We start from the raw sequence: 22,356 nt of genomic DNA on the forward strand, positions 1-22,356 counted from the left end.
AATGTAGGTGCTCACTTAAATGCGACACACTTTAATAATACACTCGGGTGCAAAATTAACCGGACACCTTAAAAATGAGTAATTTTTGATGTCTCGCAATTCCTAAACCTGTTGTCCGATTTAAGTGATTTTTTAATATGTTATAGCCTTCTTCCTTAACAATACCGTTTTAATAATATTGTTGCTAAGCAGGTAAATTTTCATTGTATACCGGGTGTACCAATGAAGCTGTGTTTTTTTCTCAAACTTCGCATCGCCCTGTGGAGTATTCTAACATTTACAAAATACTCAAATTTAAACCCAACTGTAGCCTCATGTTTTCTCAACATTCTGTTTTTTGAGTCATTCGCTTATGTTGGACCGTTAAGAAGTAGGTACTTTAACAGTTAGCCATGTTTTTTATCAAAACAGTATGCTTTTAAATAAGCATGGCAAACTTTATGGAGTTATTCTACATGAAAAAATAATGACGGTTTGCTTTATAAACCTATGTCCGCAAATGCTTAATTTCTAAGATAGAGGGTGTTGAAATTTTTCTTATAAACTGACGATTTATTTATTGCTTTAAAATCGGTTGAGATATGCAAATGAAGTTTGGTGGGTTTTAAGACGTAGTTATTATACAACTTTTGACATACAAGTTAGAATTTAATATTCACCATTAGCGCGCATACGGGTAATATGAGCTGTCATATTACCCGTATGCGCGCCAATAGTGAATATTAAATTCTTAGTTGTATGTCAAAAAATGTGCAATAACTACGTCTTAAAACCCACCAAATTTCATTTGCATATCTCAACCGGTTTTAAAGCAATAAATAAATCATCAGTTTGTAAGAAAAATTTCAACACCCCCTATCTCAGAAACGAAGCAATTGAGGACATACCGTTTATAAAGCAAACTGTCATTATTTTTTCATGCAGAATTACCCTTTAAAGGTTGCCATACTTATTTGAAAAGACCCCGTATTGATGAAAAATATGGCTAGTTGTTAAATTACCTAACTTTTTTATGGTCCAATGTACGCGAATGAATCAAAAAACAAAATGTTTAGAATGTTTCAGTATTTTGTAAATGCTAGAATATTCCACAGGGTGATGCGAAGTTTAAGAAAAAAACACAGTTTTATTGGTACACCTCGTATACAATGAAAATTTACCTGTTTAGCAACAATATTATTAAAACGGTATTGTTAAAGAATAAAGCTATAACATATTAAAAAATCACTTAAATCGGACCACAGGTTTAGGAATTGCGAGACATCAAAAATTACCCATTTTTAAGGTGTCCGGTTAATTTTACACCCGAGTGTATATTAAAGTGACGTTAAAATATTAAAACACGCTTTAAATATATTAAAAGCTAATAAATGCAGATATGTTTAATAGTAGGAGAGGAAAATATGCTCAATTTGCAGTTACTCGAGCGTTATGGGGACCTATTGGGTTGTGAAGAGTAGGTCCTAAAACCAAAAAAATTTAACCCACCTCACCTCCGTGGGGGTCGTGTTTGGTGCCATTCGATCGATTTTTCAAAAATAATTAATACTTGTATTTTGCAGTTTTTCGATTTGATGTTCATTTCGCGAAATATCGCGGGGTTCGTATTTAAAATTTTAAATTTACCCCCACCCCTCTCCGTGCGGGGTCGCGGTTGGTATCATTATATAAATTTTTGAACAATATTGAACACGTATTTTTTAGTTTTTCGATCTGACGTTCATTTCGCGAAATATTCGCTTTTCTTTTGCGAAACTTTGTAACTCGCCCATTTCCTTACGCCCCGATCAAATCGTCAGATTTTTGAAATATACACTGTTTTGCATGTATGTACTTAACTTGCCTAATCTTAATTGATTCAGTCAATTTGTACTCTACGAGCTCCCTAGTGGGAAAGTTTTGGGGTAGTTCTGATTTCTTTCATTATATATGGATTTTCGGCTTCTGGCAAAGAACATTGGAAAAAACGCGACAAAATCGAAAAATTTCAGCTTTTTTCCGATTTTTTGCTCAAATCTCGAAAACTATTAACTTTTAGTAAATGGTCTGTTAACAGCAATTAAAGTACTTAAAATTATCTACAAATATCACTATTTACTTTTTTTTCAGACTAAATGTTCGGTCTGAAGTGCAAGTTGAAAATTTACAATTTTTAACGGTCTCGGCAAAACCCACTTTTTACATTCCAAAACTTTAGTTTTTATAGTATGGTATAGTTAGACCCAAACCCAGACATCCAAAGTGAAAGTTATCCTCCAATACCAAATTGTTCTATATGGTCCACATAATGTTCAGAAAAAAGTCACACCATTTTGAGCGTCGGGTTTGGGGGGGAGAGAGGGGAGAAATCTGCAAATTCGTAGTTTTTTAGGTTTTTCGTCAATATTTCTAAAACTAAGCGGTTTAGCATGAACAACCCTCTACACAAAATTGTTCTAAATTAAATTTGAAATAAAAAAGGCCCTATGCATAACCCTTCTAAAATGAACGGTTCCAAAGTTACGGAGGTAGTATAGTATAATTGGTCCAAAAAAAGGCCTAAACCAGACATCCAAAGTAAAAGTTTTCCTTCAACACCAAATTGTTCTATATGGTCCATATATTGGTCAGTAAAAAGTTACAGCGTCCGGTTTGGGCGATTTGAGCGTCCGGTTTGGGGGGGAGATGGGGGAGAAGTCGGTAAATTAGTAGTTTTTTTACGTTTTTCGTCAATATTTCTAAAACTATGCTTCATCGTAAGGAATGTTCTATAGAAAAATGTTCTACATAAAATTTAAAACAAAAAAGATTCTATACATAATTGTTATAAAATCAACGGTTCCAGAGTTACGGAGGGTGAAAAGTGAAGGTTTTCGATACTTTTTATATTTACCGATTTCTCCTCCCCTCTCCCCCCAAACCCGACGCTCAAAATGGTGTGACTTTTTTCTGAACATTATGTGGACCATATAGAACAATTTGGTGTTGGAGGATAACTTTCACTTTGGATGTCTGGGTTTTTGGTATAGTTATATCATAAATATAGCTCAAAAAATATAAAAAGTATCGAAAACCTCGACTTTTCACCCTCCGTAACTCTGGAACCGTTGATTTTATAACAATTATGTATAGAACCTTTTTTGTTTTAAATTTTATGTAGAACATTTTTGTATATAACACTGTTTACGCTAAAGCAGAGTTTTAGAAATATTGACGAAAAACGTAAAAAAAAACACTAATTTACCGGCTTCTCTCCCATCTCCCTCCCAAACCGGACGCTCAAAATGGTGTAACTTTTTACTGAACAATATGTGGACCATATAGAACATTTTGGTGTTGGAGGAAAACTTTTTACTTTGGATGTTTGGGTTAGGCCTTTTTTTGGACCAGTTACACTATACTACCTCCGTAACTTTGGAACCATTCATTTTAGAAAGATTAAGCATAGGGCCTTTTTTATTTCAAATTTAATGTAGGACAATTTTGTATAGAAGGTTGTTCATGCTAAACCGCATAGTTTTAGAAATATTGGCGAAAAACTTAAAAAACTACGAATTTACCGATTTCTCCCCCCTCTCCCCCCAAACCCGACGCTCAAAATGGTGTGACTTTTTTCTGGACATTGTGTGGACCATATAGAACAACTTGGTGTTGAAGGATAACTTTCACTTTGGATGTCTGGGTTATGCCATTTTTTGGATCAACTATACTATACTATTATTAGAATGCTGTCATTTGATAAATTTCTCCTAGTTTTCTGTACAAATAATAAATGTTAGTTCATAATATGAATATGGTATGTCTCTTCTCACAGCTTCCATGAATCCATTCCATCCTAAAATACCGAGAATGTCTCTGGCTTTTCCCTTAGAGCCACAGAAGATCAGGCACAGATGGAGTCACAGTTTCGTTGGTGTGAACATTCCCTTCGGATCTTGATTTCTGATAAACCTTGAGGTTTTGTCCTTTCAAAATGTATTAGATAAACAGCTTCAGGTGCGGGTTTAGTTTTTAGCCGAGGAATGGATTGGTTAGGAGCTATTGCATGTTTTGGTGCAATACAGGAAATGCCACCCATGACGTAAAAATTGTGGTATCCGTTGATTGTATGTACCTTAACCCTTAACCCTTTCTGTCCCAACGCTGCATATATATGTTTTTGAAAAAGTGGGTCTGTATTCCCAGCCGCCGTATATATACCTTCAAGGTGTTATGGTCTCAATTTAATAAAAGCCGAAAATATGCGTTGCTTATAAAATTTTAGACTCATTGGTGTCCCAATGCCGTAGAAATATGTTCGAAAATGTTAGATCATTGTTCCCAAAGCCTCAAAATGTTGGCACCTAAGACAGGTCATGCGGACCCATTGCCGTATATATTTGTTCACATATTTTAGATACTGCTGACAACGCTTATAGGTAGCTGCTAGAAGGTGAAGCGTTTGTAGCCACAGAAAAGACCAGAAAAAAAGAAGCGAATCGAGATACATGTGTGGAAGATGCGAAGTCGGCCTTTGCGTAGTGTCATGTTTTGAGGAGTACCACACAAAAGAAAACTTTAATGTTAATTTACATTACATTATTTTTTTTAAGTTAGTTACATTTTTTCAAGTTGGTTTTGCTCTCTGATGAGTACTTTTGAAAAGAAAACGTTTAAGTGGGTTAAAAAAACTCATTAAAAACATGTTTTGGTCATTTATTTGTTTATTTATATGCGACGTATATATAAGATAATGGGACTCTAAGCATGAAAAAACCTTTGGGATTGAGGGACCAACATAGAAAGGCTTGCACACCTGGCATAGAAAGGGTTAAAATCAGCGTTTTCGTACACCTGTTGTCTGTTGTGTAAAGCACGGCTGGTTAATTTTGGAATGTAAAAAGTGGGTTTTGCCGAGACCGTTAAAAATTGGCAATTTTCAACTTGTACTTTAGACCGAACGGATCGTCTGAAAAAAAAGTAAATAGTGATATTTGTAGATAATTTTATTTAGTTTCTGTTAACAGACCATTTACTAAAAGTTCATAGATTTCGAGATTTGAGCAAAAAAGCGGAAAAAAGCTGAAATTTTTCGCTTTTTTCGAGATTTTTTGAATGGTCCGCCAAGAAATTTTGTCCGCAAACCTCATATTCGGATTCAGCAGGCCAAAATCCATATATAATGAAAGAAAGCAGAACTACCCCAAAACTTTCCTAGCCAAAACACAATTTTATTGAATCAAATCTGACGATTTCGAGTTTCTCTAAGGATATATTTTTTTTCGGACCCCCTTAACGAACTCCCCTGTATTAAGAGCCAATCGTAGAGGTACATTTACACTTTACAGGGTACAAGGTTTCTCCCCATGTGATAATCTTACGCGCTCGAGTAACTGCAAAAATCGCCGCTTGGGCTCCCCTACCATAATGTTTCAGTAATGAATGAAAGTAGCATTTAGTTATCGTTATTACAATAATAATAATAATTATTATAATTGCTGATAATAATTATATAGCTGATATTTGCGTCAAACTGACTACTAATTGTAGTATTTTGTAAATTCAATAAATAACTAGAATATTTACCAAAGCATTCCGTATGTGGTTACCATGCTCAAGTATTTTGTATAATAGAAGTCAAATATAAATACTGGTGCTTGTAACCTAAAAGAGGACACAATATATATGTAGTAGTCCAGGGCGCATCTGTTTTGAGATGGACGTTGAGAGGTGACTCAAATTTTTTTGCAGAAATTGCTTGAAAATAACTCAAATAATAATATTTAAGTTATCCTCCCACTCAAAATGGTCCGGAACATTGTTTAAATAATCAAAATGTTAAAATATGAAGGAAAAATTCGATTTTGTTATTGGTTTTTTGATTATAACTTTAAAACTGTTCATTTCTGATTTGATTATAACTTTAAAACTGTTCATTTCTGAGAAAAGTTGTACTGACATAAAAGTTGCGTAATTAAATTTCCTACAATATAGAATTGGTTAAAAATTCAAAAAATAGTCATCCTTGTTGCAAAATAGCAATAATTGCGAAAAAAACCATACAAAAACAAGCATTCGCATTTTACGTTTTTCAACCATTTATGCTACACTTAGGACCTTCGTATTTTATCCAGAAAAACTTAATGATATAGTAAACCGACACTGTAAATTTCATTAAGATCGGTTTGATAGATTTTGCAAAATAAATTTTGCAATCCAGCTTTCGCAAAAAAAAATAATTGTTTTAAAATGTTGCAGGACAGAAAATAAAGCATATAGCAAGTTGAATTTTTTTTGCTTATAGAAGTGTACTGTACCTTTCATTTTCAATTTGCAAAATTAAAATCGATTAATTACCACGGCGTCAGAAAATTTTTTAAATAAACATTAATTTTTGGTGCTACGCGCAGGACAGCGGTGTTCGATTCACACAAGTTGATTTCCACCAATTTTTTTTCCAATCTTTGTCTAATATATTATTTTCTTACTCTATATCTTGTTGTATTTTAATATTTTATTTCCACAAAAATCAAACTAATTTTATTATTGTTTGTGAAATATTGTTTAAACAATTGCATATGTTTAAAAATAATAAACTTTTATTCTCTAAGTTAAAATATATGAACAAAGAAAGTTTTTGCTAAAAAAAAGTGTTATTTCAAAGGACAGAGCATGTGTTTTTATTTTGCAATAAACAAATTTATTTATTTATATCGAAATGTAATAAAAATTAAAATGTATCCATCATTATCAAAGGTCATTGGAATGCCCAATCAGAGCAAACTATCCGCTGTCCTGCGCGTAGCACCAGTAATTAATGTTTATTTAAAAAAATTCCTGACGCGGTGGTGGTTAATCGATTTTAGTTTTGTAAATTTCAAATGAAAGGTACAGTACACTTCTATATGCAAAAAAAATTTCAACTTGCTATCTGCTTTATTTTCAGTCCTGTAACATTTTGAAAAAATGAATTTTTTTTGCGAAAGCTGAATTGCAAAATTTATTTTGCAATATCTATTTAACCGATCTTAATGAAATTTACAGTATTGTTTTACTGTATCATAAAGTTTCTCTGGGTGGAATATGAAGGTCCTAAGTATAGCATAAATGGTTGAAAAACGTAAAATACGAGTACTTGGTTTTGTATGGTTTTTTCGCAATTATTGCTATTTTGAAACAAGGGTGACTATTTTTTAAATTTTTAGCTAATACTATATTGTAGGAAATTTAATTACGCAACTTTTATCTCAGTACAGTTTTTCTCGGAAATGAATACTTTTAAAGTTAGAATCAAAAAACAAAGAAAAAAATCGAACTTTTCCTTCATTTTTTGACATTTTGATTATTTAAACAATGTTCCGGACCTTTTTGAGAGGGAGGATAACTCAAATATTATTATTTGAGTTATTTTCAAGCAATTTCTGCAAAAAAATTTGAGTCACCTCTCAACGTCCAAATGTACTAATATTTTTACAGATGCGCCCTGGTCTACAGGTATAAATAAGATATTAAATGTACATACATATATGTTTTGGACCGTTTCGCGGTGAATTTAAGCTATTGTTATTATTACATTTTCTTGAACTTGCTACACTATCTACATCTGCTATAAAAAAGCAACACTCATTTAACCCTTGAATAGACTAGTTGACGTAGTTGATGTTGAATAATTCAGCCTCTAGTTTAAAGTATCAGGGTAAGAACAGAACAAGTGGGTCGCGGTGGAGGTGGATGTGGAGGTCGCGGTCGATGTCGATATCCATGCAAAACAAACACATTGTAGTGAATGGAAGAGAACAGAGCAGGTAAGTCGCGGTGGAGGTTTAGCGCGATGCCATCCAGGAGGTTTACATCGATGCTTTTGAAAATAAAATGAGTTTGTTTTACATGGATCTCTACTGCGCGGCCTACAAGGATGCTTCCCTGTGATTGGTCCGTTCGAAGCCAAGTTGTCATTACCTGCGCTATCTGAGTTGATACTTTTTATATAATCCCTTTTTTGTATTCAGATTATTTTTGAATTTCTAAAGTAATTTAGTAATTTTTTGAAATATGAAGGAGGATCTGATTATTTACAGCTGACATTTCATCACTATCATCACTTGACTGACACAACATCGCAAAAGCACAGTCTTTTTGTCATTCAAATTTCATTAAACTACTTCACTTGATAGTGATTCTAGCTCGACTGACAGCGCAGGGGACCTCCTTGCTATGTGCTGTCGACATCGACCGCGACTTAACTAGTAGCATCTACCGCAACCTACACCTCCACCTCGACTAGTGTTGCCAGGTCCAATTTGTTTTTAATCGATACACAAGCAAAAACAAATCGGGATTTGGGGTTGTAGATCGGGACAAATAAACAACAATAGCCCAGTAAATGACCGTTTTGGAATGTAATTTTCAGAGTCAACTCCGAATTGCATGAAAATCTGGTTTTAGGTTCTACTTACTGTCTACTTAAAGTTGAACCAGGGCCTAGATTCCGTGCACTGTAGATATCTACAGTCGCTTTCTATCGATGTCAATTGTCATGAAAATATTTGAATTTTTAGTTTTAATTCAAATATTTTCTTGTTTTACTAAGTGTCACTTCAGTATCAATTAGAGTATAACCTAGCAAAACTAGAAAATAATTCAATTAAAGCTAAAATTTCAAATATTTTCATGGCAATTGACATCGATAGAAAGCGACTGTAGATATTACAGTGCACGGAATCTAGCCCCTGTACCGTTGGTTGCTTTTACTTGGGTGGTGACAGTTACAGTTACCCCTTCTCGGGGGTAAAAATAACGCGCATTTAAACTAAGTCCCAAAATGGATCAACTGACTAACTCTAAAAAACTTTTGTTCTATATAATTTTTTAACTAAGTCAATACTTTTCGAGTAATTTTATAAAAAAAATATTCTTGGCAAAAATGTAGCTTTTAAAAAAGAAAAAAAATTGTCAGAAAGTCTATAAAACCAGTAAAAGCAAAGTTGTAGCTCATCAAAAATACGTTCTTATTCGTCAAATTTCAAATCGAATTTTTCAACTTGAAATAACCAAAAAATTAAGCAATAATTTTCGAGCAAAATTTTTTTAAAACTTTTTAAAGTGTTTAAAAGAATCTTTAATTTTGTTTTATATAAAAGTCTCTAGTATTAAAACTAAGCGAGTTATGCTCAAAATAAAGTTGGCTCCTTTTTTTGTTAAAAAAAATCGTGAAAATCTCCCCCTATTTAGCACCGTAAATAAAATAAATCGTTACCGCTTTACCATTTACTTTATATGTGTATTGTTTATACGATCTGTAAGGTTTACCGGTTGGGAGTGTTAATTTTGAAAAAAATTGGTTTTATAGTAAAAAAAAATTTCCTAAAATATAAAATGTACTTTTTTCAAAATAACTTAAAAAGTATTAGGGATACTAAAAATCTCAAAGAGTAAAAAGTAGGCAGGTTTTGCTTTTATAAATATGATAGATTCATTTTGTTTTTCTGTTAAACAAAAATTTTTTCAAATATGGCTGTTCATATTTTGCATACACTCTTGATTAATGACTCGTTCAGGCTCTTTCAATCATGTAAAAAATACATAAGTAAATTAAATTGTTTGTAAACTGGTAACGATTAATTTCATTTAGGGTGCTAAGTAGGGGGAGATTTTCACGATTTTTTTTACCAAAAAAAAATGAGTCAACTTGATTTTGAGCATAACTCTCTTAGTTTTAATGCTAGAAACTTTTTTAAAACATAAAAATAAAGTTTTATTAAGTAAAAAAGTTTTAATTGGGTTTTCCCGAAAAATGCTTCATTTCTTGGTTATTTCACTTTGAAATATTTGCTGGGTGGGAAATACAACTTTGCATTTGCTGGGTCTATAGACTTCACGAGTTCACAATTTTTTTCATTTTTTATATCAATATTTTTTTTCTATCAAATACTTACTTTTGACTTATTTGTAAAAATCGCCTGAAAACGTGATTTTTTGTCGAAAAATAAAAATTTTCAATCGTAAATAACTCGAAAAGTATTAACTGAGTTAAAATTCTATAGAACTAAAATTGCTTAGAATTAGTCAATCTTTCCATCTCCGAACTTATCTTAAACGCGCGATTTTTCACCCCCAAGAAGGTGACTGTCACCTCCCGAGTAAAAGCAACCAACGGCATAAGCCGTCCAAATTTTTATTCAATTCGGAGTTGATCCTGAAAATTACACGGTATCGCCGTATTTCCAGTTCATTTACTGGACTACAAGGTGTTTCTATAATCTGTATTTAATCCTACATAATAATAATAATAAGACGAAATTACAAAAAAAAAATCGTAGATTAAGTTAATTATTTATTTTTTATTAAAATTATATTTTTCATTCGATTTTGTCGCTTTTTAGAGTGCCTTGTTTTTATAACATAGTTATAAAATTCACTGCAAGTCCTCCTGAAATTGGTTTTCGTGGGTGAAAATCGGGACATTTAGTGTCCCGATCAGCTACAAATCGGTACGCGTCCCCAGACCCCTGAAAATCGGGACGTCCCGCGCAAATCGGGACACCTGGTAACGCTAACCTCGACCCACTTGTTCTGTTCTTACCCTTAGAGTATGAAGAAGTGCTAACGTGAATCAAACAGTATCCAAACAATCAACAGCTGCCAATTTATTACAAGTCCATTAAATGGGACAATCACCTAACATATTATCCGTAGACATTCCACAAACTATGCGAATGCGAATGATATCTGAATTCCATCCAGCTTGGAAAACAGCAGAACCAGCAATCATAGAAGCGGCGGAAATTCCCTATAAACACGCTGATATATGGTAGACAGTGGTAAAACGACAAAAGAAAAGAACAGCATAACAAAGATGGTTAACAAAGCCGTAACAACTGCTAATCCTACAAACACCATACATGCTTGTAGGGCGTGCACAAGGTCCATAAATGTATTTCAACTTTGTTCAACATTAACCTATATAGGAAATTGAATACAACCCATTTTTTCCGCTAGTAGTACCAATCAAATCAGCTGATATAAAAGAAACAATCTACATGAAAAGAGAAGTTACAAGTTAACCTAATTTCCAAAGAAAATATGATATGTGCATTTTCCGATCCCTACCTTTACAAACACCGAACAATTTAAATTTAAGCTGTCCATTATTGCCGACACAATATTAAAATATTATTGGTTAATATTACGGCTTAACTTTCCAAAAAAACATATTATGTTGTAAATCTGTATAAATATGTGAAATATTGTATACTTACAAAGCAACCTAAGACTATTCCAAAAATGATTAACTAACCTGAAAAAAAAGAAAAGATTTATAAATAAAATGTAGATAATTTTTACAAATGAAATTTATTAAAATTAAAGGCTATAGCGGGATAAGCTGGTAACATCTGCACATGGCTGGATTCTTATTTGGGGTTCTCGATAGAGGGGGGGGGGGGTAATCACCGAAAAATGCAGTTTTTTCGAATCTAGAGTATGTTTGGATCGAAAAATGGCCAACGTGACACTGTTATTAGAAAAACCGAAAAAAAAATAGATCAAAAATCGTCCTACATGCAGGCCATATAAAACAGAGTTTGCAGTAATTTGATCATCTTCTAGTCTATAAAATAGCTATTTATATCCCGTCATTCAAAAGAACGAAAAAAAAAAATAAACAAAAAATAATTATTTAGAAGTTTGCCAAAATTACTTAATTTTTTGAAAAATTTAACTATTTTTCCTGAGCTAAATTTTGATCCAAAATCCAAAAACAGAGTATTTGTGGGAATCAAATTTAGGTCTGGATCCCGCGTATGAAAAAAAAGTTGATTAATAGCAAGCTGAAAATTTGTTAATAGCTTAAGGGTGTCTAGTCGAATAAACTTTGATATATGGGAACACTGGAACAGGGGCAGTTTTAATTGTGGAACAGGTTAAAAATTTGGAACGGTCAGACCACGAAAACGGCACATTTATTTTGTCCGACAGAATAGACTTAAACTCTCCGAACAGAGATTAAACTCTCATGCAAAAATCAGACTGCTATTTATCACCTGTTATAATTCCTGTCATTTGACATATTCTACATGTTCCACTCATTAAAACGCCCATCTGGTGAGAAATAGCAGTCTGATTTTTGCATGAGAGTTTAATCTCTGTTCGGAGAGTTTAAGTCTATTCTGTCGGACAAAATAAATGTGCCGTTTTCGTGGTCTGGCCGTTCCAAATTTTTAACCCGTTCCAAAATTAAAACTGCCCCTGTTCCAGTGTTCCCATATATCAAAGTTTATCCGACTAGACACCCTTAAGCTATTAACAAATTTTCAGCTTGCTATTAATCAACTTTTTTTTCATACGCGGGATCCAGACCTAATTGTATATTCACGAATTTTTTCCGATTTTTTAAAGCAAAAGATCGCTCAGGACACTTCTCGAAAGAAAACATTTTTTGCGTTAGATGAATATATATATTTTCTTATAATTTAGATTTATCACATAATCCCTGTTCCTACAATAATAAATGTCACGCTACTATACAGGGTATTTAACGAGTTATGACCATTTTCATTTCGGTATCGGTATGAAATAAACGCCCTACATATTATAAAGAAGGAATAGATAAATAATTATTCTTTTTACATAAAAAGGTAAACAATATGTTCTAATGTTCAAATTACGTTTAACAATAAATGGTTTATTTGAGTAGATAGTTTAAGATTACAAAGGACACCGCACACATCTTATGGAGAATATAATGTCACTCAAATTCAATCAAATTTACATGAATAGATTCGTCTCGAATTTACCATAATTTCATTTCAGTGCGCCAAGTCTGAATTTTGATTAATTACGGCGTAAATTGTAATTAAAATTTATCGAAATCACATTTTTGAAGTACATATTATGTCATTCATAAATACTATTAGTCTAGGTGCTATTTAAAACAGTAAACCCAGCGTGAGCTAAGCCGATAAGAGCTTAAGCCGTTGTCATTTATTGTCTATAAAAAGAATACATGCAGTAGAATTATGGAGTAAGGAATTAAAAAATATGTTCTCTCTCTCTCTATCTCATGTACATACCCAGTTGATTTTAGATTTGTTTATATCAATTTACGCCGATATTGCAAAATTAAGAATTGTTGCAATGATATGAAATGATCTTAATTTCGAAAAGGATTTGAGTTACATTATATTTTCCATAAGATGTGTGCGGTGTACTTTAAAGCAGACAATCATGTAATATGTGCCTAATATATCAAGATGTAAGAATTAAGAGATTATACTTATTTTCATACGATAAGAAGAAGAAGAAACATCATTAATTACTTTTTCTAATTTCATCTTTTATTGATTTTAGCTATTAAAAAATAATATTCTAAATGGAAATACAATCATTGATTAATAGCGTGCGTGTTGTTATTTTCACGAAACTAATAAGTTCACGATTCGTGAGCTTCACGTTTATTTAATTTTTGTTATTGATTGAATTTCATTTCATTAGGACAATAGTTGCTTTTTCAGTTCAATGATACTATTTTGCACCGCAGAAAAATAGGTTAGGCACTAGTTAATCCGTATAAAAAGTTAAAAGGATAAAGTTAGTTTGTGATTAAAATGTCTACAATAGAAGCCGAGTGATTTAAAATGTTAGACCATGATAACAATTTTTATTAAAGCTTTTATTCCCCTATTATTTGTAATTAAAAAAAAGGATACTACATTAATTTTACTAAACTCAACCGTTTTCGAGATAAACGCATTTTAATTCTACGATGCAAAATTCAATTTTTTGCATTTCATTGTAGTTACTAAAAACCATTTGATATATCCTTGTCATATTTGGCAGCAAGCTGTACACACTACTAAATTATGTTACACACACGTTTCTGGCTACTACCAGTGGCGTACGACGGGGGAAAGTGAACGGTTGACTCTTCCCAAATTCTACGCCACTGACGGAATTGCTACTTTAGTACAAATTTTAGATTTTCCAATACTTTCTATTTAAATAATATACTCTTCATTCGTAACGATAAAGTCATTAGTTTTCGAGATATTTGCAGTTAAAAACCAAGGAGCATAATACATTGATCAAAATAACTGTGCCGCTTCATTTTTAACTTCAGATATCTCGAAAACTAACGACTTCATCTTTATGAATGAAAAGTACCTTATTTACATACAAATTATCGAAGAATACCAAATTCTACGCCACTGGTGGAATTGCTATTTTTGTACAATTTTTCGATTCTTCAATACTTTCTATGTAAATAATATACTCTTCAGATATCTCGAAAACTAATGACTTTATCGTTAGGAATGAAGAGTACCTTATTTACATACAAATTATTGAAGAATCTAAAAATTATGATAAAATAACAGTTCCGTCAGTGGCGTAGAATTTGGGAAGGGCCAACCATTCATGTTCTCCTGTCGTACGCCTCTGGTAGTATCCAGAAACGATTATTTAACATAATTTAGTAGGGTCTATAGCACGTAATATACTTTCTGCCAAATATGACACGGATATGTTAAATAGTTTTAAAGTATTTTTTTAATAATTTATTCTTTATTTAAAAGTTTAAGAACTATTATTTTTTACCTGATACTTTAAAATTGTTTGACATATTATCCTTATCATACTTTCCAGAAAGTATAGCTACAGTACACCTTACTCAGTGGTGTCATGGTGCCGGAACGCGCCGGAATTTAGGTTTTGTAAATAAAATATTTTGAATTAAGCAAATGCATATATATTTTAAAATATGCAAACGTAACTTGTATTAAAAAAACATAGAGTAATATTTTACTTGTAAAAAAGTTAAGGAAAGTACGTACCAGCACTGCTAATTTTGCCATGACACCACTGACCTTACTAAATTATGTTAAATAACCGTTTCTGGCTACTACCAGAGGCGTACGAAAGAGGAAAGTGAATGGTTTACCATTCCCAAATTCTACGCCACTGACGGAACTGCTATTTTAGCATAGTTTTTGAATTCGCCAATACTTTGTACGTAAATAATGTACTCTTCATTTGTAAAGATAAAGTCCTTAGTTTTCGAGATATTTGAAGTTAAAAATGAAACGACACATTTATTTTGATTAATGTATTGTCACTTCGTTTTTAATTTCAAATATCTCGAAAACTAATTACTTAATCATTACGAATGAAGAGTATATCATTTACATAAAAATAATTCGAGAATCCAAAAATTGTACTAAAATAGCAATTCCTCCAGTGGCGCAGAATTTGGGAAGGACCAACTATTCACTTTCCCTCGTCGTACGCCACTGGTAGTAGCCAGAAACGTTTGTTTAACATAATTTAGTAATGTGTACGGTACCTACACTTGTAGTCAAGTATGACAAGGATTATGTCCAATGGTTTTTAGTACCTACAATGAAACGCAAAAAATTGAAATGAAATAAAAATGTATACCATTTTTATTCAGTTGCAATGCGAAGGCAAAACTGTCTTATTTTTCACTTAGAACAGAGAGCGCAAGCCACTTAGAACTGTGGCTAAAAGTTCTCCTAATCGAATTATAACGATGTACTATTCTAATATTTTTTTTACAGGGGTAACCAAAAGTATGTACTTAGTTAAGTAAAATGGAATTACAATAAATACTCATTCACTAAACCAAATTACGTTAGGAACAAGTTTATTGCTCATCTTTCTCATTGCATCTTTACCGAAGGTCGTTCAATTTCAATATTTTTTATAATTTTATTGTACACTACTAACATTTATTATAAGTTAATTATAATAAAAAGACAGTTTTTATTAACCTTGTTTAGATATATATTAAAATCGTTGCAAAGCCGATTAGAAGACTTAGTTAAGTAAAATGGAATTACAATAAATACTCATTCACTAAACCAAATTACGTTAGGAACAAGTTTATTGCTCATCTTTCTCATTGCATCTTTACTGAAGGTCGTTCAATTTCAATATTTTTTATAATTTTATTGTATACTACTAACATTTATTATAAGTTAATTACAATAATAAAAAGACAGTTTTGATTAACCTTGTTTAGATAAATATTAAAATCGTTGCAAAGCCGATTAGAAGACTTTTCAAATGAGGTATCCCGTGACCTCAGTTTGTATTTAAAAACATCGTGGATTACGTCGTTAGGCCAACACTGACGACGTTATGTCCAGTAGATGTCCAATTGAAGTTGACGCAAACATAAAAATTGACGTGTTTTAAGATTTGCCTGTTTCTGTAATAATGAATGTATTCCATAGCCTTGCATAATATTTCACTAAGTACATATATAGTTTTGGTTAACCCTGTAGGAATAAATATTCGAATAATGCATCGTTGATGGCCATTCAAAAATTTAAATACTGTACAGCGTGTCTACTTAAGTTGGAAACATATGGAAAACTTTTTTATTATTAATTTCACGAAAAAAAAGTTATTCTTCATAAAAAGTTCTGCACGCTCTAGAACCTAAGATTCAATCATTAGATATTAAATTTTATCAATATTATACGAGGTATGACAAAAAATATGAATTTCGTTCAAGGGACCTTTATTTCTCTGAATATCGAAAATTCTTATTATGGAAAGTTGTTTGGAATTACAAACTAAGATCAAATATGCAATTACATGCTTCTAATTAAAAAAAAAAAATATATTTTACAAATTTTTCTCTTTATGAATACCCAACATCTTTTTTATTTATTGCAAATATGATAACTCTTTTATTATTCATTTTACGAAAAAAAGTTATTCTTCATAAAAGGCTCTGAATGGTCTACAAACTAAGATACAACCATGATATATTAATTTTTGTTAATTTTATACAAGGTGTGTCAAAAAATATGAATTTCGTTCATGAATATAGTATGTACCTTTATATTTCACAATATTTCAATTAGAAGGATGTAATTATTGCATATTGAAACATTGTTTTTAATTTTAAACAACTTTTTGTAATAACTATTTTCAATATTGTGAAAAATAAAGGTACTTTACTTCTGAGTGAAATTCATATTTTTTGACATACCTCGTATAAAATGAATAAAATGTGATATCTGGTGGTTGCATCTTAGGGCTTAGGACATACAGAGATTTTTATAAAGTATACATTTTTTTTGTAAAAGTAATAATAAAAGAGTTATCTTATGTGTAATAAATAAAAACTAAGTAAGTATCCATAAATTTGAGAAAATTTTGGAAATTTTTTTTTAATTAGAAGCATATAATTGCAAATTTGATCTTAGTTTTTAATTCCAAACAACTTTTCATAATAAGAATTTTCGATATTTAGAGAAATAAAGGTACTTTACCCTTGAACGAAATTCATATTTTTTTAAATACCTCGTATAATATTGATAAAATTTGATATCTAATGATTGAATCTTAGGTTTTAGAGCATGCAGAACTTTTTATGAAGAATAACTTTTTTTCGTAAAATTAATAATAAAAAAATTTCCCATATGTTTCCAATTTAAGTATATGACTTGCGTAGTCAGGACAAATCTATAAAATCGCCATTAGATCGTTAATTAGTTTTATCTAGAGCACAAGACTTTTTAGTCGAAAGGACACAGTTTGGTACAAAAGTGGCAAGACAACGAACTATTTTAACACAATGATGGAAGGTTTAATAGGATTTTATTACTGACTCGATTATTAAACTCCAGAAGTACCTATAATACATTGCTCCTGTAGTTCAACAATATTAATGCTCTCTTTATCCACATACACAAAATACTAAAACATCAAGGTTAAAGTTATTTTGTGATGAAATTACTTGTAACAATTTTTAATAAAATTATACAATCAAAATAATTTCTATATAGTCCAAGTAATGAAGATTAAAATAGGACAAAACCTAGCAATTTTTACAGAATGGATCAATTTGATCGAAAATTTGAGAATAAGTAGTGGGTAGTCCAAAGATCAAAATCTATATGATGCCGAAAGGCGCTTTTACCATGGGGTGGTTGCCACCCCATCTCGGCGGTGGAAATTTTTTATTATATTTTGACCGCAAAACTTGGTAAAACATTCATTCTAAGCAAAAAACGTTCTATACATTTTTTTGATAAAATTAATAGTTTTCGATCTATTCGCTATCGAAAGTGTTAGTTTTATATCGAAAAATCAATGTTGTTAATAAGTTTTCTGCTAATAACTCCAAAAGTTTTCGTTTAATCAAAACAACTTTACTTAACAAAAATGTACCTTTTAAAAAAATAAACAAAACCTTTTTTTTCTTAATTTTCTTTAAGACCAATAGTAATCGAGCTATAGTTTATAATGTTAGTTCTTCTTCGTCAAATGCTACATATTGTAGTTTCAAAGTCAAAAGATGGGAAAACTGCATTTTTCGAGAATAACTTGTTCAAACTAATTTAAAGTATTTAAAAATGTCTATCTCCAGAAATAAAAAAAGTCTCTAACTCAAAAATTAAGTGACTTATAATGAAAAGAATGTCAGTCCCTATTTTTTTCAGCGAAAAAGTGATCGGAAGTAACCTCCTAATCACCACCCTAATTCAAATAAGTCATTGACCTTAATTGGTCTTCTTTAATTATGTATTATTAATAGGTCCTAGAAGTTTGACCGGCTTAGAATGACTAGTTTTAAAAAAATTGAGTTAAAAGCGAATAACGAATTTTTGTAGTTTGGAAAAAAATTGCCTTTTCTTCAGAATAGAAAGATTATCATCAGATATAGGAAAAAAATGTTTAAATATTAAATCGTAGCTTATTTAATTCCCAAAAAGCTGGTTTGCAAAAATTGGGTGAGGCTATTGACAATTAAAACTTGTAATGACATGCAATAACCATCTTTACCAACGCTTTCAAAGTCACCTCTTTTTGCGACTGAGGACTTTACAAAGATTTATTATTAATTGGCTTATAGATCTTGTAAAAACCTAGAAATCTCTTTTTTACCAACCTTTCTAAGATAGAAAATAAAAAAGTTGCGGTTAAAAAATGGAGAAGTCCAATTGGAAGCATAATAATGTAAGTTAGCGGTGTTTTTAGTCATTGGCCTTATCCATTCTTCTTTATTTATGTATTATTAATAGATTCTAGAAGTTTTACTAGCTTAGAATGATCAGTTTTTAAAAACTGGAGTTAAAATTGAATAACGAATTTTTGTAGTTTGGTAAAAAATGCCATTTTCTTCAGAATAGCAAGATTAGCATCAAAGATACGAAAAAATGTCTAAATATGAAATTGTAGGTTATTTAATTCCCAAGAACTTGGTTTGAAAAAATTTTTTCTACGGCAAAAATTGAGTGAATCGTAAATGAGTATTATCGAAAAACATTGATTTTTTCGATATAAAACTAACACTTTCGATAGCGAATAAATCGAAAACTATTAATTTTATGGAATAAATGTATAGAGCATTTTTAGCTTAGAACGAATGTTTTATCAACTTTTGCGGTCAAAATATAATAAAAAGTTTTCACCCCGAGATGGGGTGGCAACCACCCCCATGGTAAAAGTGCCTTTCGGCATCATATAGATTTTGATCCTTGGACTATCCACTACTTATTCTCAAATTTTCAAGCAAATCAATCGATCCATTCTGTAAAAATTTCGAGGTGAAAAGCTTCGGTCCCTGGACTAATATGTACGAGTAGGAGTAATAATAAATTATATGATTGCCTTTAATACGTTTTTTTAATATACTATATACTTACATATTTAAAACCCAGACATAATTCCGTATATAATCAAAATACTTATTTTTTTATTTAAATTAAACACGGCAATAATTTTAATTTATATCTGTTAATCCAACTGTTACAAACCGGTACTACTGTAGCCAATTAGTTTATTGTATATTTTCTATTTATTCATCATATCCACATAATTCTCAATCCTTGTACCAGCTTATATAGGTTTAGAGGATTTGTACTATGTATTTTTGGAATCACTTGGTATTCTTCAAACAGTGTTTGTCATGCAAGATATAGTTAAGTATTTCAGGTTTTCTGCTACAGCACGAAATGGCCCCAAGAAGGCATGTTCAGTAAAGGAACTCGTTAGAGTTCTAAGCTCATTCCGCAGTACTTCAGCCCTATTAGCGCATGTCCGTTCAATATACATTTTGTGATGTGCTTGACTGAAGTATTGTGTAGCTGATCCTCTTCCGGCAAGCACTTCGGATCCACAAAGTGCAAATCTTGACTCATCAATAAAAAGAATATTAGCCCAGTCGTTAATATCCCAATCGACATTACTCCAGGGTAACAAGCTAGAAATAGACCATGTTCGGGACACTCAAAGATCCAGGTAGCTGACTACTTTTTTAGTTATTGTATACCTATAGGATGAAAACCTACCTGTTTCCTGCCTAGAGTTCGCATCCGTTTTAATTATTAACAATTTAGTGCAAAAATCGCGATTTTTTAGATTTTTTGCACCTCATTCAAAAGCTAAATAGTTGACATAAAATTAAAAAATTTTATTTTTTAGAACATTAAAAAACCTTCAAAATGCCGATTTTTGAAAGTTAAAAACTTAATTTGTTGCTACGCAAACTGCAAAATAAGTGAAAATCGTTATTTGTTAATAATTTTTACTAAAACTATCTTAGAACTTTAGTGTTTCACCCAAAGTTGGGTATTGGAGTACTTAACAAACCCTCAAAATTTGAGACCGATCCATTAATTAGTTTAAGAGTTATTCTAATTGTTTATCCCAGAGACCTTTATTTTGCAATAACATAAGACAGAAAATAATGAAGATAGGGCAATTCTGCGTATGCCAAATGAAAGTAAAAAACTGATACTATCAAAATGTACTAAAAAACGATAAAAAATTATCTAATATAGTCAAAAATCCTAATGCCAAATTTGTAAAATTTTGTAGTTTAAAAACATTTAGAAAAACTTTAAAAATATTGTCCGTAGAAAAAGTCTTTTTACATATTAGAAAAGCTGGTATTTTACACGAATTTTTAAAAGTGTAGTTTAATTTGTGACTAGTCGTGGTAAGTGAAGGGGAAGCTGGGAGCCGACAAATGCACGAGTTCAAAAACTAAAAAAAGCAACTTAAAACTACTATCATTTTCTATATCTCGGGATCTACTGAATATATTTTGATCGCTCTTTTTTAATTTGTATGTAATTTTTCTGTACATTACAAATATGCAATTTGTCTAGATATTCATTAATTAATAAACAGTCTAATTTGTTTAAACAATTTGTGAAAAAATAATTTTTTCCCAAAAATCCAGGATTTTAATCATACTATCCCTATTAATCATAAAAAAGTTAAGGTATACTTTAATAAATAATTATCTAATAAAAATCATTTATTTATTAAAGTGTACTTTAACTTTTTCTGTGATCATTAATGATACTATGATTAAAAAAATAGGTTTTTGTAAAAAAATATTTTTTCAAGAATTGTTTAAACAAATTAGACCGTTTAAATTAATAAATTTATAAACAAATTGCATATTTGTAATGTACGTAAAAATTACATACCAATTAAAAAAAAGAAAGATCAAAATCCATTGAGTTGATCCGGAGATAAAGCAAATTATATTGGTTTGAAATTGCTTTTTCGGTATTTTAACTCGCTGGATTTGTAGGTTCCCCTAGTAATCGTTTGCACTACATTTTTGAAAAATCGTAGAGGGTGCTGTGAAGGTATAATGTTTGTGCAAATTAAAAAAAATACAAATCCCATTCTTTAAAGTGGCATTAATGAGATTCCTTAATTATTATAAACAAATTAGCTGTGAATTAAAAAAAACATATGGCTAACTTTGTCCCAAATGAGCCCAGGCTAATTTTTTTTATTTGAAAATTCGTGTTAAAATACTATATTTTCGAATATATAAAAATAGTGTTTCTATGGACAACATTTTTAAAGTTATTCTAAATGTTTATAAACTACAAAATTTTAAAAATTTGGCATTAGGATTTTTGACTATGTTAATTATTTTTTTACCTTTTTTAATACATTTTGATACTATCACTCTTCTACTTTCATTTGGCATACTCAGAATTGCTCTATCTTCATTATTTTCTGTCTTATCGTATTGCAAAATAAAGGTCTGTGGGATAAACAAATAGAATAACTCTTAAACTAATTAATGGATCGGTCTCAAATTTTGAGGGTTTGTACCAATATCCAACTTTGGGTGAAACACTAAAGTTCTAAGGTAGTTTTAGTAAAAGTTATTAACAAATAACGATTTTCACTTATTTTGCAGTTTGCGTAACAACAAATTAACTTTTTAACTTTCAAAAATCGGCATTTTGAAGGTTTTTCAGTCTTCTAAAAAACTGAATTTTGTAATTTTATGTCAACTATTTAGTTTTTGAATGGAGTGCAAGAATTCCAAAAAATTGCGATTTTTGCACTAAATTGTTAATAATTAAAAAACGGACGCAAACTCTAGGC

The 22,356-nt window shown here is 31.0% G+C and overlaps 1 protein-coding gene across 3 annotated transcripts in view; it reads right to left on the reverse strand.

Annotated features, from left to right (window-relative positions):
* Positions 1–22,356, reverse strand: part of LOC114332128 (putative polypeptide N-acetylgalactosaminyltransferase 9) — a 602,804-nt gene that overhangs the window by 342,106 nt on the left and 238,342 nt on the right. Inside the window, exon 1 of one of the 3 annotated variants that reach the window (XM_050646837.1) lies at positions 5,545–5,562. The exons of the other annotated variants lie outside the window; for them this stretch is intronic. The gene's annotated coding sequence lies outside the window, so the exon portion shown is untranslated. Of the gene's footprint in view, positions 1–5,544; positions 5,563–22,356 lie in introns of those variants that run through there. 3 annotated transcript variants of the gene reach the window in all.

Source organism: Diabrotica virgifera, chromosome 3 (assembly GCF_917563875.1).
Source record: "Diabrotica virgifera virgifera chromosome 3, PGI_DIABVI_V3a".
In the NCBI taxonomy this organism is placed as follows: Eukaryota; Metazoa; Arthropoda; class Insecta; order Coleoptera; family Chrysomelidae; genus Diabrotica; species Diabrotica virgifera.